This window comes from Mus caroli, chromosome 12 (genome assembly GCF_900094665.2).
Source record: "Mus caroli chromosome 12, CAROLI_EIJ_v1.1, whole genome shotgun sequence".
NCBI lineage: Eukaryota > Metazoa > Chordata > Mammalia > Rodentia > Muridae > Mus > Mus caroli.
The window spans coordinates 47,979,342-47,994,505 of record NC_034581.1 but is presented as its reverse complement, the minus strand read 5'-3'; the positions used below and the strand labels follow the sequence as shown (position 1 = coordinate 47,994,505).

Genomic DNA, 15,164 nt, shown 5'->3' with positions numbered 1-15,164 from the left:
AAAGAAAACATCTCAGAAAAGTTTACTCTCCTAATCTATTCCCCCGGTTATTGTCTCACCTTGATAATTTATACTTTAATGTCTTCCAGTTGCACATCAGAGTTAATATTGGAGTAGTTGAACTAGAACAACATTTGAAACTTTCTACATCCTTATTTTTAAGCATGTGCTGGGTGGTTTTATGTCAGTTTGACATAAGCATATACAAACAGAGAGTTAACAGAGAGGAGGGAGCTTCATTGAAAATGTCTCTTTAAGACAAGGCTCTAAGACAAGCAGTGGTGGGGCACACCTTTAATCCCAGCACTTGGGAGGCAGGTGGGTTTCTGAGTTTGAGGCCAGCCTGGTCTACAGAGTGAGTTTCAGGACAGCCAGGACTGCACAGAGAAACCCTGAAAAAAGACAATGTTCTTAATTAGTGATTGATGGGGGAAGGCTCTGTCCATTGTGAGTGGTGGCCTTGTGTTTGATAACAAAACAGGTTGAGCAAGCCAGTAAGCAGCACCCCTCCATGGCCTCTGCCATCAGCTCCTCCCTCCACGTTCCTGCCCCCATTGCTTTTGATGACTTCTAAATGGAACTGTGAGTGGAATAAACCTTTCCTCTTCCAGTTGCTTTTCATCGTGATGTTTCATCAGAAATAGTAACCCTAACTAAGCCAAAGGGATTATAAGAGTATTTTACTTACTTATCTTACAAACTGAGAAGAAATCTTAAATTAGGATATTGAGAACCTACAAAATTAGAATCATCTTAAATCAATATATATAGGGTTCCTTTAATTTAGAAATATCTCAGTTCAAATTAGTAGCATTTGCCTGGATTTAGGAAAATATTGCACATTCACTACGAGGCAAAAAAATACCTTTTCTGAAAGATAAATGCAGGTACGAAGTCCCAAAATTGTAAAGATGAAGAATAAAGAGACAGGTCCCCAAACTTCCCAACTCTGGCATCTCATATTAAAGCCCCTTGCTAGTGAGCACAACATTCCTATCTGACTGAGTCTAAAGAAGATAAAGTCATAAAAAGATAAGTTTTTCCGGAGGATTTCACCCAACAGAGATTTTATCTCTAAAAATAGTCATAGCGTATATTCAATAAATCTTCACACCAAATTCCCAACTATTGCTATCAAAGGTTAGCACTGAATCATCTGTGGAAAGACAAAGAAACTATAAAATTAACAGAGAGTACTTCAATAAGAAAAAGTCATCAAATTTCTATTGTCATTTAGAAATGAAGAAAAACGTATCTGAGCTTTAATTAGACCATAAACTGTACTTTCTCGGATTATAAATATACTTAGCTTTGTTAGGTGAGTCCACTGGGAAACTCAGTGGAAGAACTCCAAACTTATATAAAACTGTTTTTTTTAATTAAAACCATGCCTCTTCTGTGGATTAAAAAGAGAAACGTGTATCAGAGATTTTAAGTAATGTATAAAACAATAAAAACATATGATACAGCCAACTCAAAGGAGAACTTTTAAAATTATGTAGAATAAAGGAATGTTGAGATGAAGGTACAAAAGGAAGCAAAACTGGCTTCTTACAGAGAGGTCCCCTGAGGGCCAGGCCAGCGCCTGCAGCCTGACAACAAAGACTACTTTGCACTGCTGTCCTTTACCTATACTTACATGGTTGTAAAACAGCTCCCATAGACTCCGCTGTCCTTTACCTACACTTACATAGCTGTGAAACAGCTCCCATAGACTCCGCTGTCCTTTACCTACACTTACATAGTTGTAAAACAGCTCCCATAGACTCCGCTGTCCTTTACCTACACTTACATAGTTGTAAAACAGCTCCCATAGACTCCGCTGTCCTTTACCTACACTTACATAGTTGTAAAACAGCTCCCATAGACTCCGCTGTCCTTTACCTACACTTACATAGTTGTAAAACAGCTCCCATAGACTCCGCTGTCCTTTACCTACACTTACATAGTTGTAAAACAGCTCCCATAGACTCCGCTGTCCTTTACCTACACTTACATAGTTGTAAAACAGCTTCCATAGCCTTCGACTTAGATATCAGATCCCAGACAATGAAGCTTTCCACCCACACATATTTCATACACAAGGGTCACCTATCCTTTGAAACAAAACAGAAGGGGGGGAAATGAGTTTATCCACGGGTTAACATATAGCTACTACAAGAAATTTAGGATGTTCATCTATGACAGCTTCCCCCATTGACCCGTCTAGCAGGTCCAGTTATTCGAGGGTCTCGAGGGGACCTCCTCCTAAGAACCAAATGTGGGGTAGAGAGGGACGAGGGCCTTGTGCGAATAACGACACGGAAACCCTTCTGGAATGCATCAAGGCCCCAAATGTATTAGTCAGGCCCGAGGTTTAAATGCACAAGCAAANGGGGAAGTACAGATACTTATCAGTGGGAGGGGTAGGGCAATACAAGCAAAAGGAGAAGTACTTATGGGAGGGGGGGGCAATACTTTTGGCAGCTACACGGGGAAGCAGGAACTTGGTGATATCAGGGTGTGGTCAGGACATCGGCGATGACTTAGGGCTGGCCCGCTTGACCCCTTTTTCTTCTCGGGGGGAGAGGCCCAATTTAGAGATCAAGAGTTGCCTTAATAGCTCCCAACACCCCATCTGGCAAGTTCAATGAAACATTCACTACAAATTAAGTGAAGTGCTTACTGTGAGAAAACTCTATGCACAATGAAGATCTCACACCAGTGTCAAAGCAAGAACACAGCTCTCACCTCAAGGGTAGTAAGAGACATTTCTGGAGCCAAATATGAGTGGCCATGACCCGAAAAGCATAGATTCAGGTTCACCTCAATTCTTGTGTTCAAAAATGGTCATATGGAGTTTTAACACTAACAGAGTTAAAAGAAAGCCACAAGTCAAGGTATTTAAAAACCACTTTTTAAAAAAAATGTATATATTCACAATATGTGTAGCCACCATATGGGTATTGAGAATTGGACTCAGGTCCTCTGCAAGGACGGCAAGTGCTCTCAACTGCTCGGCTATCCCTCTGGACCCTACAAGTATCTTTTAAGAAGCACAGATCATTGGGGAGATGTTCTATATCACTCGTTGGATGACTAGAATAGATCAAACCTCTAGAGGCTGTCAGAAATTGAGTCGGGGATCTATCACCAGGCAAGTTTGGGAAGTGGTAATATAGCATGCTTTAGTTTATAGAATTAGATACCAAAAATGAAATAGACTAGTAAGTACATCTCTTAAAAGATATATCGCTTTTCTTTTTTCCCCAAAATTGTGCAGGACCACTGGATTCATCCTGAATGTAGCCATAAAGGGAGAGGGGAGGGGAAAAGGCAGAGGAGTGGTAGAGAATTCAAGAGAAGCTTCTGATGGGGAAAAAGAAGAGAGGAAAGATAATGACAAATGCAAAGCAGACCTTACAAAGGCCACGAGTTCCAAGGGAGAACTCCAAGTATTCAAAACGATCTCTCAGAAACCCATGGCCCTCTCAGGAGCTCCTGCTCTGGTGTTTTGTAGGTTCTCATAATGGTTGCCACCTGGAATCCAGGTTGATCACCTCAGTCTCAGAAGCTTGAGCTTAACCATGTCAGAGGAGATGAAGCACATCATAGGTGCGGTGATGACTCAGCTCTTCCTGCCAAGGAGGATGTAAGGATTTGGGTTGAGTTGCTTCTCTTTTAAATGAGAGCAAAATTCCTGAACAGGAAATAACTTGCGGTGGATGCTCGATTTTTCTTGTTCTTGCTTTTAAAGAGGGTCAGAGCACAGGAAGTTCCGAATAAAAAGAACTACAGCCAAGTTGACTTTCTACCAATCAGTGTGTACTATCCTGCTATGGCAGAAGGACAACTCAGAAGTGCGGTTGTGAAATGATAGACTTAAAGTCTTTTTCCTTCCTAACCCACTGAAAAAAAGTGTTGACTTAATGGTACTCAGTGGTGTGAAGGAAAGAGAAATGGAGCTGGCCTCAAACACTGACAGGGTCTGTGCCAATACTATTCAAGGGAGCTTAGTCTCAGTTTCCTTTCTCTGAAAAAATACATCTCATTAGATCTAAAAAGTCGTTGATTATAAGATGCATGACAGTTTGAGAAAATTACCCAGTAAGTAGTTTTAAGTAGCTATTTTTGGATAAAACAACAGAATTACTGCTAATGTGAACAAGTAGGATTATTATGACAATAATATTTACTAACAATGAAGTCCAAATGTTCCAGAATACAAAAATAATTTTTCCTTATTTAAAAAATCTGAGGAAATCCTTCAAATAAATGTCTCCTAGAGCTAAGTTGTTAACCATGCCTATTAAACTTATCATTCTCACAAAAGCAAATCTTAATTCAAGATTCGACTACTTTAAAAGACACCCACCTACTGCAAACTTTCCTAAATGTCTCTTAGAAGATGTAATAAAAACCAGTATTTTCCCATGAAAAGACTGGCTGATCACATATATTTTAGGGTAGAAGAGCAAGATTTTAAAAATTAAACGGTTAATGTGGTATCTTAAACAATTTTCTTTGTTTGTTTTTGTTTTTGTCCTGGCTATTCTGGAACTCACTCTGTAGACCAGGCTGGCCTCAAACTCAGAAATCCGCCTGCCTCTGCCTCCCAAGTGCTGGGATTAAAGGCATGTGCCACCACGCCCAGCTTAAACATATTTTGAGTTCATCAGAAGCCAAAGTATTATAATATTGCAAATGTGTAGTGTAAGACATGAACATAATTTATAGCAAAAGCCTAATACTGAGTAAACATGTTTAGTGTAATGTATGCAGTATTGACGGGAGGGTTGCAGGATGGGAAAAAAGAAACAGGAAAACACTGTAAGGAAAGACAAGAGTCTGTGGGGAACAAAGCAACAAAGGCAGCTAGCTGTGTGACAGAGATAGAAGAGTAAAGATGATGTTTAGTTTGAATAACCCTGGCAGATTCACTTAACAGATGAGTCTTGCCGGGCGTGGTGGTGCACTCCCAGCACTCGGGAGGCAGAGGCAGGTGGATTTCTGAGTTCGAGGCCAGCCTGGTCTACAAAGTGAGCTCCAGGACAGCCAGGGGTACACAGAGAAACCCTGTCTCGAAAAACAAAACAAAACAAACAAACAACAACAACAAAAAAAACAGATGAGTCTTTCAATAACTGTATAGACTGACTGTGGTGGTTTGAATAAAAATGCCCCCCATAGGTCCATAAAGAGTGGCACGATTATGAGATGTGGCCTTGTTGGAGCATATTTGTCACTGGCTTTGAGGTCTCAGAAGCTCAAACCAGGCCTAGTGGCTCACTGTCTCTTCCTGATGCCTGTAGATCAAGATGTAGAACTCTCAGCTCTTCTCCAGCACCATGTCTGCCTGCATGCTGCCATGGTTCCTACTATGATGATAATGGACTAAACCTCTGAACCTGTAAGCCAGCTTCAATTAAATGTTGTCCTTTGTAACAGTTGCAGTGGTCATGGTGTCTCTTCACAGCAATAAACCCCTAAGACACTGACCGGAAACATATTGGAAATGTCCAGACAAGACTCATGCCAACAGAGGGAGAGGAAGAGAGGCTCCTTCTGTGTATCCACTGGATTTCACAAAATTCTGTGCGACAACAGCCCTAGAAATCAGGGCTTGGGGCTGGTGAGATGGCTCAGTGGTTAAGAGTGGGTTAAGAGCGCCGACTGCTCTTCCAAAGGTCCCGAGTTCAAATCCCAGCAACCACATGGTGGCTCACAACCATCCATAACGAAATCTGATGCCCTCTTCTGGAGTGTCTGAAAACAGCTACAGTGTACTTACATATAATAAATAAATGAATCTTAAAAAAAAGAAAGAAAGAAAGAAACCAGGGCTCAGAACTAGCACCGCAGGGCTCTAGAACCATTGCCCAGTGAGGGAACAAACACCTCAAATCTTGTCCGAAGAAGGTAATTTGTTAGCTCAAACTTTGGGAGACACCTGGCTATGGAATCCAATGATCCAACCCTCAGAAATCAACACCCCTTTCTTCATTTCTTTGTCATCCCTTTCTCTGGTGGCCAACGTCTGTGCTTTCTGCGCCAGCGTGCTCTACCCTTACTAACTCGTGAACCAAGGGTTAAATACGAACATACCAGAACAATGTTTATCAGTATTGTCTAAAACCATTGGGTGGAAGATTTGTAAAAGCTTGATGATGGAGGTGTCAGGATGCTGACTCCATGAGATTTCATTATTCACATGTCAACGTCACATGACCCTGATGAGGTACAATATCAAGTGCATGCCCTACCATCATGATTGCATAGGGATTTTTTTTTTTAAGTCAAACTCTCAGCCTCTGCAAAACTACACATTTTCAAGAAACAGGGAGAATAAACAAATTAAGCAACATAAATCCATAACGACACAATGGACCATATCTAAGGCATACCACAACAAGGTATCTTATTTCTTCAGGAAATTAACTGCCTGAAGAGAAACGAATAATGATCGTTGGAAAATAGAAGTCAAGGCATACCGCCATTAAATAAGATGTGAGATTAAGTTTAGCCCTTTATGACAATTTCTAAGATGGCATCTTTGAAATCAAGTAAATTTGAGAGCGAGCTGAGTATTAAACAATATAGAAAGGACTTGCTGTAATGTAAGATATAGTAAAGGACTAACTAATGGTAGGGTAGTTAGGGACTTTTGTTTGTTCCCTAGTTTCTGTTTCCAATGTGCTTATCCCTAGAACTTTTAAGTGGTAAAACCACCTACTCTAGAGTTGTGCGGTACGGAGGCTGCCCGCTCACAGAAGTAGAGAGGCTTCACCGCCCTCAGTCCCGGCATGCCGCGCGGGGAGAGAGTCCCGAACTCACTACCTTCCCTAGGCCTCCAGAGGAAGGCTATTACCCGACATGCACCGGGCTCTAATTTGCATACCCCCGTGGTAAACCACACGGACCCACGCTGCCAGCGCAATTCCCTCAGCAGCAGGGGAGTTTCAAGAGCCTAGCCACACAGTTCTGCTGAAAAACTTCTCCTTCGTCTTAGGGTGCACGGAGGAGTTAGAAAATCGTGAGCACCAGAATCACCCTAACTTAAAGAATCAGGAGTTCTGAGTCCTTAAATAGTCCACGGCTGGACTCTGCGTTCGTGCTCGCTTCGGCAGCACATATACTAAAATTGGAACGATACAGAGAAGATTAGCATGGCCCCTGCGCAAGGATGACACGCAAATTCGTGAAGCGTTCCATATTTTGCAATCTCGATTTTTATTATCTCTCTGTAGTGTTAAATAAAGTACATTGGTTTACACCCAATGTTGAGATTCTAGTTTACAATGCTGGCAACATTGTATATATCTTTATAAGATGGAGTTTCGCGGTAACTGGTAGGTAATACTAAACCCCAAGTACCCCGGGAATAATGACATTTTTCTCTTAGAAGACTTTCTAGTTTATGAATTTCTTTATTAATCTTTTTTTTTAATTTACATTGATGAATTGATGAGCCCTAATAGGGAAAGAACAGGAGCGTCGCTAGTTCATTCTCTCCCGGCTTGTAGACCCGAGTGTGTGTAACAGCTAAAAAACAGTCTGCCATTAGGATCTGTCTCACTGGGCGCCCCTCTGCATGTAGCCTGGAAGAAACACTGGCCAATGATGCATTCCCCAAATTTAATAACAGCAGATTTTAGTTGATGAAAACAAGCACTAGGGGCTAGATACAGTAAAAAGCTAGGATAGGATTTAACAGTGACGCGCTGGGTTGACTTGGAGACGCTATGAGGGAGAAGTCAAAAGTTACTGTTTGGAATTTGGTCCAACGATCTGTTTCATAGTAAGCAGCGCCAAAATATGGAACGCTTCACGAATTTGCGTGTCATCCTTGCGCAGGGGCCATGCTAATCTTCTCTGTATCGTTCCAATTTTAGTATATGTGCTGCCGAAGCGAGCACGATCCTAGTGCCTAGCCGTGCACTATATAAGGACGAAGAATTCCTGACTTTTTAAGTTAGGGTGACTTTGACCCCCGTTTTCCCCTAGCCTCCCAGTATACCCGAGAACAAAGAAAAAGTTTTTTCAGCGAAACTGTGTAGCTATGCTCATGAACCCCTGCTGCTTAGGGGGATCGCGCTGGCGGCGTGGGTCCGTGTGGTTTACCTTGGGGTATGCAAATTAGCTCGCGGTGCATGTTGGGTAAGAGCCTTCCTCTAGAGGCCTGGGGAGGGGAGTGAGTTCTCTAGCAGTCCGCTATCCCAGCACGCTGGGAGGCTCGCAGTTCTCCGACGACTGTGTGGGAGCCTGAAAAATGTGTGGCAGCTAAGTCACCAGGGCCCTGACTCGATCACCTACTCCCCCCACACACTAAAACAGGACACTGGTTACCTGTGTTCCACTGGTCCAATGCCTGTTGAAGTGTGCCCAACCCGCCAGGTGATCCCTCCCCAGCATAGCCCTACTCGGTCGCAGAACTATCGGCATCACTCTAAGTACGTAGCAAAAGCTTGGGGAGGACCTCTAGAGCCTGGGCTACAGTCTGTTCCCAGCAGGCGCTGCCTGCCCGGCCTGGGCCCGCGAGTTTGACTGGGCGGCCACGCCCTTCCACTCTCCGCGGGTGGCCGGTCGCAGGTAACGCCGGCCTGTGCACGTTTTGCGCAGGCGCCGGCTAGGTCCAGGACCGAGGCTTGGGGACCAGAGGCCGCACCCCTTCACAGGTGTCTGGCAGGCGCTAGACGTTGCCTGGTAACCAAACATCCGGAACACAGATGCAAGGGCGGAAGCCCACCTACTTGGCCTGAGAGGGAAATTTAAGGATTTACACTGCTCACTTTGGAGTAGAATAATAGCAGAGTCACTCTTGTACTTCCGTTCCTTTTCCTGCATATTAAATGACATGTTAGCCCTGTTATGATACAAATGTGTAAAACATACCTACTTGGAGGAAATATTTGTTGTAATTTTAAATAACAGCGAAGTCTTAGCTGTTCAAATCGTAGCTTTGTGGGCTGTAAAATGAGGGACAAAGGTCAGAAACTGCGAGTTTGGTGTGGTTTCAGTATTTCTCAGAATGAAGTCTGGGCAAAGGTTTTCCTGTGTGCTTATAATTATCACCATTAGTCGGCTGTGGTGTGGCACCTGCCTGTAATCCCAGTACTTGAGAGGAAAACACAGAAGAACTAGAAGTTCAAGGGCAGACTTCCCTACATAGTGAATACAAGCCCAGCCTGGGCTAGTCAGCTAAAATTCCTTCTCTTGAGCAGACAGACAAGGCCTATCCTTGTTCCAGCAGCAAATAGAAGATGAGTCCTCCAAAGGACACTCTGCGGAGGGAATTGGTGACGTAAACAAGGAATTGCTCACAGAGCCAGGGTGTTCATCCCCCAAGTTACGCCTAGAAAGCCTTTACCCAGCCCGGATGAAGACTTCTCCACCCAGCCACCCCACTCCCTTAGTCTTCCCAGGTTACAGACTCTACCCCTCCCCTCAGCGAGGCCACTTCTAGTTATGGATAAAATCGCATACTACAGTAGGTAGGGTGGATACACAGATAAGGGTCTCCTGACCTCCCTGCCCCTTTATGAGCAGGTGTGGGTCAACAAGCCCAGCTGAGATGATCTTTTGCCAGTAGACATTACAGAATGTGGTAAGATGGATTTTGTTTCAGAAGATAGTCCTGTACAACACCTATACAAACTGTCTCAATTCATTAACAAACAAACGAACTACCGAGGGACGAGGCATGTTACTACTTAATTTAACTAGAGTTTCTTTCTTTCTTTCTTTCTTTCTTTCTTTCTTTCTTTCTTTCTTTTCCTTCTCCTCGTCCTCCCATCTTTCCTCCAACTTGGCATGAGAAAATAATTTTAAAACTTGTTTAATTGGCACCGGTTTTCTGATGTGCAGAAAAGAAGGGTTATGAAGTCACGTAAAGCCGGACGGTGGTGGCGCACGCCTTTAATCCCAGCACTCGGGAGGCAGAGGCAGGCGGATTTTTGAGTTCGAGGCCAGCCTGGTCTACAGAGCGAGTTCCAAGACAGCCAGGGCTACACAGAGAAACCCCTGTCTTGAAAAACCAAAAAAAAAGAAAGAAGTTGGTTGTTTTCTAACAACTTTTGAAAAGTAATAAAACATTGTTCTTCCCCCAGGAAAAACAGGAATGAAAATGACAGGTCTATTGAATTAAAATTTCCAATTAGATGCTTTTTAAAAATGCTTTGGTGTAACTTTCTATTAGCCTGCCTTTTATGATAATTTTGTATTAATTATTGATTTACTTTCCATCGAGATTGCAACTTCCCCTCCCTCCTCTCCTCCGAGACCCTCCCTCTCACCTCACCTCTCCCCACCCCTCCCTTTGCTTGCATAAACTAACTTTTCAGCTGTTTGAAGGAATCAAGCCAACTTAAGGTCTAGGTCAGTAAACTTGCATTAATTTAATTAAATGATTTTTATTTCAACATCCCCACGAGGTTACATGGGTTTTAGTACTTCTTTTAATATTTTTATTGCATTGGGTTTTTTTTGTTTTGTTTATTTATTTATTTTTATTATATATAAGTACACCGTAGCTGTCTTCAGACACTCCAGAAGAGGGAGTCAGATCTCATTACGGATGGTTGTGAGCCACCATGTGGTTGCTGGGATTTGAACTTTGGACCTTCAGAAGAGCAGTCAGGTGCTCTTACCCACTGAGCCATCTTATTATATCACCAGCCCTTATTGCATTGTTTATTTATTTCCTTTGCATGTGTGTTGGAGTCAGAGGACAATTTGCTAGGAGTTGGATTTCTCCTTCTACCAAGTAGGTTCTAGGGATAAAACCCTAGATTCATTGGGCTGGATAGCAAGCACCTTTACCAATCTCACTGATTTTCAGTACTTCTGAGGACTCCAAAGTATGTGGGTAAGATTTAGTTTTCTTTTCTTTCAAGTGAAAAATTAACTTGAGATAGAGATTATAGAAGAAAACATAGGAAAGAATTTTTTGCAACCTTAGGGTGAACAAAGAGTTCTAAGATAGAATACAGAAAGTAGGATCTCTGAAAAACTTGTCAAACTGGTCTTTATCATAAACAGAGTCAAACTGTAATACAAGACAAAACTCAAGAGAATAATCAGAACCCATCATCAGAAATGTATCAAGAATAAATTAAGATGGGGCTGGAAAAAAGGCTCAGCAGTTAAGAGCACTGGTTGCTTTTCCAGAGGACCCAGGCTCATTCATAGCAATCACCTGATGGCCCACAGATGGTTATCTGAAACCCCGGTTCCAGGCAATTGACTCCTCTTCTGATTTCTGAAGGCACCAGGTACATTGTGGAACACAGGCAGACATACATACAGGCAAAACACTCATACACATAAGAGAAAATAAATCTAAATGGGCAAAAGGTTTAGACAAATATTTAGCAAAAGTACAACAAATGAAAATCACAATGAAACAAAAAGGGAAAATGGAAAAAGATATATAAATGCCTCCCCTGAAAATGGAAACAAATTCAACAGGTTAGTCCTCAGAAAATTGCTCATGTCTGCTAAATACCCTCTCACAGTACTAAATGACAAAACCCGAGAATAAACAAATTCAGGCCACTCTGAAGAGCATCTAGCGCTCTTAGGTGATGGGTGGACACTGTCAGGGAGGGAGAGAGGAGAGCTGGTACATTTTTGAAGAACTGTTTAGCTTTTCCTGTGCAAAGATTCATGCTAATTATCACCTTGGCATAGTCAGGAGTCACTGGAAGGTGGACATCTGACGTTCCTGTGTGGGATTAGCTTGATAATAGTTGTGATATATATTAATGTGAACTGAGCACTTGCAAGCCAACACTCACCCTCTCCCCTCATTGTGGAGGTCATGTGACCAGCTACTTCAAGTTCCTGTTGCCCAGACTTCCTTCCATGATCAACTGTACCTTGAACTATGAGTATACGTAAATGACTCTTGAAATTACTTTTGCCAGAGTATTTTATCACAGCAATAAAAAAAAAAAGTGGGAAGTCTTACAGAGGGAAACATATTGGGATCCACCAGTTTCTAATTTCTATTTATACAGGAGAAATTAATACTTAAATCCATAGATTTGTATAATGTGGGGAAAGATGGATTGTGACATACGGATACAATGGAATGCTATTCAGCCATAAGAAGAAGCCTGTTGCTGATGTGCACAGAATGAATGTGTTCCACAGGTGTGGTGCACAAAAGAAGACAAGTGGGAGAGGTTTGTGTCATGAGTCTATTCATGAAAGTCTATGCACATGTGCCAGTAAGATGACTCAGCAAGTGAAGGTGCTTACTTGCCACTGAGCCTGATAACCTGAGCTCTCTCTGAGACCTACAAGGTGGGAGGAGAGAACCAATTTCTGACTTTCTCACAAGGCACAGGTATTCCCCAAACCCTACATACATAAATCCTACCTAGCCTACATAAATAAATGCAATTAAGAAGTGTTTAAGGCTCCCAGGAGTCAATGTGGGTGATCTTAAACAAAATGCACAACAGTGGGGAGATAGAACCTGAAGAGACCACCTCTAGTAGTCAGACAGGGTTTTCAGTGGAGGGATGGAGACACCAACACACCTTCAAGATTTTCAACCCAGAATTGTTCCTGTCTAAAAGAAATGCAGGGACAAAAATGGAGCAGAGACTGAAGGGATGGCCAACCAGTGACTGACCCAACTTGGGATCCATCCCATGGGCAGGCACCAAGTCCTGATGAAAAAGTGTAACATAAAAACAAAAAAACTAGACCTTTAGGCCCAGGCTTGAGAATGTGACCTTTGTGACTCAATGCTCCAAGGCATGCTAATCATAAAACAGATAGTGACATTCCTTCACCCACCCGATTCCTGGGTTCAGGGAGTGTTTGTTTAAAAGAAAAGCCACTCTGATCACTCCTGGAATCCGCTATGCAAATGTGCTATTGTTAGAGGCTCATAGAAACTGTCTTGAGAAATAACCACACAATTACCAGGTATTATTCCTTTCAACTTTCCACTTACTTGCTACTCTTAACTGGTATTTTTGGTATTTTCCAACAACTCCTTCCCCACCCCCTTGAGTTGTGGTTTCTTCCTTTAAATACCTGCTCTCCCAGCTACTCGGGGCCCACATGGTCCTCTACCCCTGCATGGTGTACGACTGTGGGCCCCAGAGTGCACCTGGAATAAAAGTCTTCTTGCGGTTTGCATCAAGACCGTTTCTCGTGAGTGATTTGGTGTGTTGCCTCTCCTGAGTCAGAACATGGGGGAGTCCTTATTTTGTGGGTCTTTCATTGACACTATTATTGATGCTGCGTTGTGCTTGCAGAGAAGAGTGTATGTAGTATGGCTGTCCTCTGAGAGGTCCTACCAGAAGCTGACTGAGACAGATGCACATACTTACAGCCAACCACTGGACAGAGGTCAGGGACCCCTATAGAAGAGTAAGGGGAAGGATTGAAGGAACTAAAGGTGGTGGCAACCCCATAGGAAGACCAATAGTGTCAACTAACCTGGACCCATGGGGGCTCTCAGAGACTGAGCCACCAACCAAAGAGCATACACTGGCTGGTCTGAGATCCCTGGCACATATGTAGCAGAGGACTGCCTTGTCTGGCCTCAGTGGGAGAGGATGTTCCTAACCTTATACAGACTGGGAAGGAGAAATACAGGAGCAGGGGGCACCCTCTCATAGGCAAAGGGAGGGGAAAGGGGAGTAAAGAACTCTGCAGGGGGGCAAAATTTGAGGTGTAAATAAATAAAATAATAAAAATAATAATTAAAAATGTTTACGCTAGCTATGCTAAAGTCTATGTATAAGCAAAGCCAACCTAATGATAATAGAAATTGAAATGTCAATGGTTAAAGGGGAAAATGGTGTGTAGACTACAAGGGAACTTTCTGGAATGATGGAAGGTTCTTCATGTCAGTCAGCATATAGTGTATTCATTTTTCAGCGCATTTCAACTGTATACTTGATCCTAAATCTCACTAGAAACTGCCAGTTACACTGCACAGCACTCTGCTTAAATAAGGAAAACTTGGATCGCTGATGTCTATGGCCAAGGGGTTCACTGCTTTAAACAGTAAAACCCTGGTTTCTGGAACTTTATCTGTATCCTCTTGCTACATATGTATCGATTCCTCATAGTTGGTAGACATCCTGACTGGAGAAGTTTCAGTTAAGTTGAATTGAAAACTATCTATGTAACTTTGTGGTGTTGTTAACTGCCTACTTTCCAAGTGATAGTATTTTATTTACAAAGTTCTCAGTGTTCCTGGCACCAGTGTAGAGCAATGACCCAGTCCCTCAACCTCTTGCTTCCCAGAGTTCTCCTGTGTAGAAGAGATAAACAATGAGAAGATATGCAAATGAAAGAGCAGGTAATTTCAGCTGACCGTTAATACAGAGAAGAGAAAATACTTAGAGAATGAAATACAAGACCATATTTTACTCATTGCTGAGACCAAGTATACGAGTCACATGTGTTTGGATGTCAAATTCTCCTCTGCTCAGCTCCCTCGTGATCACAACCTCTTTTAGTCTCATTGTCCAGTGAAAATCCTTTTTGAACCATGAAACCATGTTTTACTTGTGCACACTATTTCCTCACAGAGTCTCTTGGAGAGGACAGATGGACAGTTCACCCGCTCACTTTGACAACAGTTAAGAGCACAGGAGTGTGTGCCCAGGGCGTGGTGCAGAGCTGCTTCCACTTCACTGCAGATCCCTGTTCTCCTCACAGCTTGAACATCTAGGGAGCTACCTCACCAAGACCTTGGGAATGTCTATATCTCTAAGCTCAAAGCATCCTGTAAAAATAAGATGACAACCCCATTTGTCACATCAGGCATAGCATAGGTCATAAGTGTTTATGCTCTAAAACCCTGGTGAGCTTTTAGGACACCAGAATAGTTTCTGTCATCCAGTTGATCCCCATGACCACAAATTGTTGAGCATCTATTATATATTGTATTGCTGCTTTTAATCTCTTTGCTTACTTTGGTTCTTACCAATAAAGAGACAGAGGATTCAGCTCCTTAGAGTTCTAGCTTTGTTTGACACCAGTGAAAAGCCAAAAGTAGTAGCAATCTCAGTTAAGATCACAAATCCTGGACAAGCCCAGTTTTGGGTTTTTTTTTTTTTGTTTTGTTTTTTTTTTTTTTGGTTTTTCGAGACAGGGTTTCTCTGTGTAGCCCTGGCTGTCCTGGAACTCACTCTGTAGACCAGGCTGGCCTC

The 15,164-nt window shown here is 42.6% G+C and overlaps 2 non-coding genes across 2 annotated transcripts; one reads left to right on the top strand and one right to left on the bottom strand.

The window, feature by feature from the left end:
• The first annotated feature begins 7,090 nt into the window (after nucleotides 1–7,090).
• LOC115032900 lies at nucleotides 7,091–7,197 on the top strand. The gene has a single exon (XR_003838548.1). It is a non-coding gene; the product is annotated as a U6 spliceosomal RNA (small nuclear RNA).
• Nucleotides 7,198–7,788: 591 nt separating this feature from the next.
• LOC115032901 lies at nucleotides 7,789–7,895 on the bottom strand. The gene has a single exon (XR_003838549.1). It is a non-coding gene; the product is annotated as a U6 spliceosomal RNA (small nuclear RNA).
• Nucleotides 7,896–15,164: the final 7,269 nt, after the last annotated feature.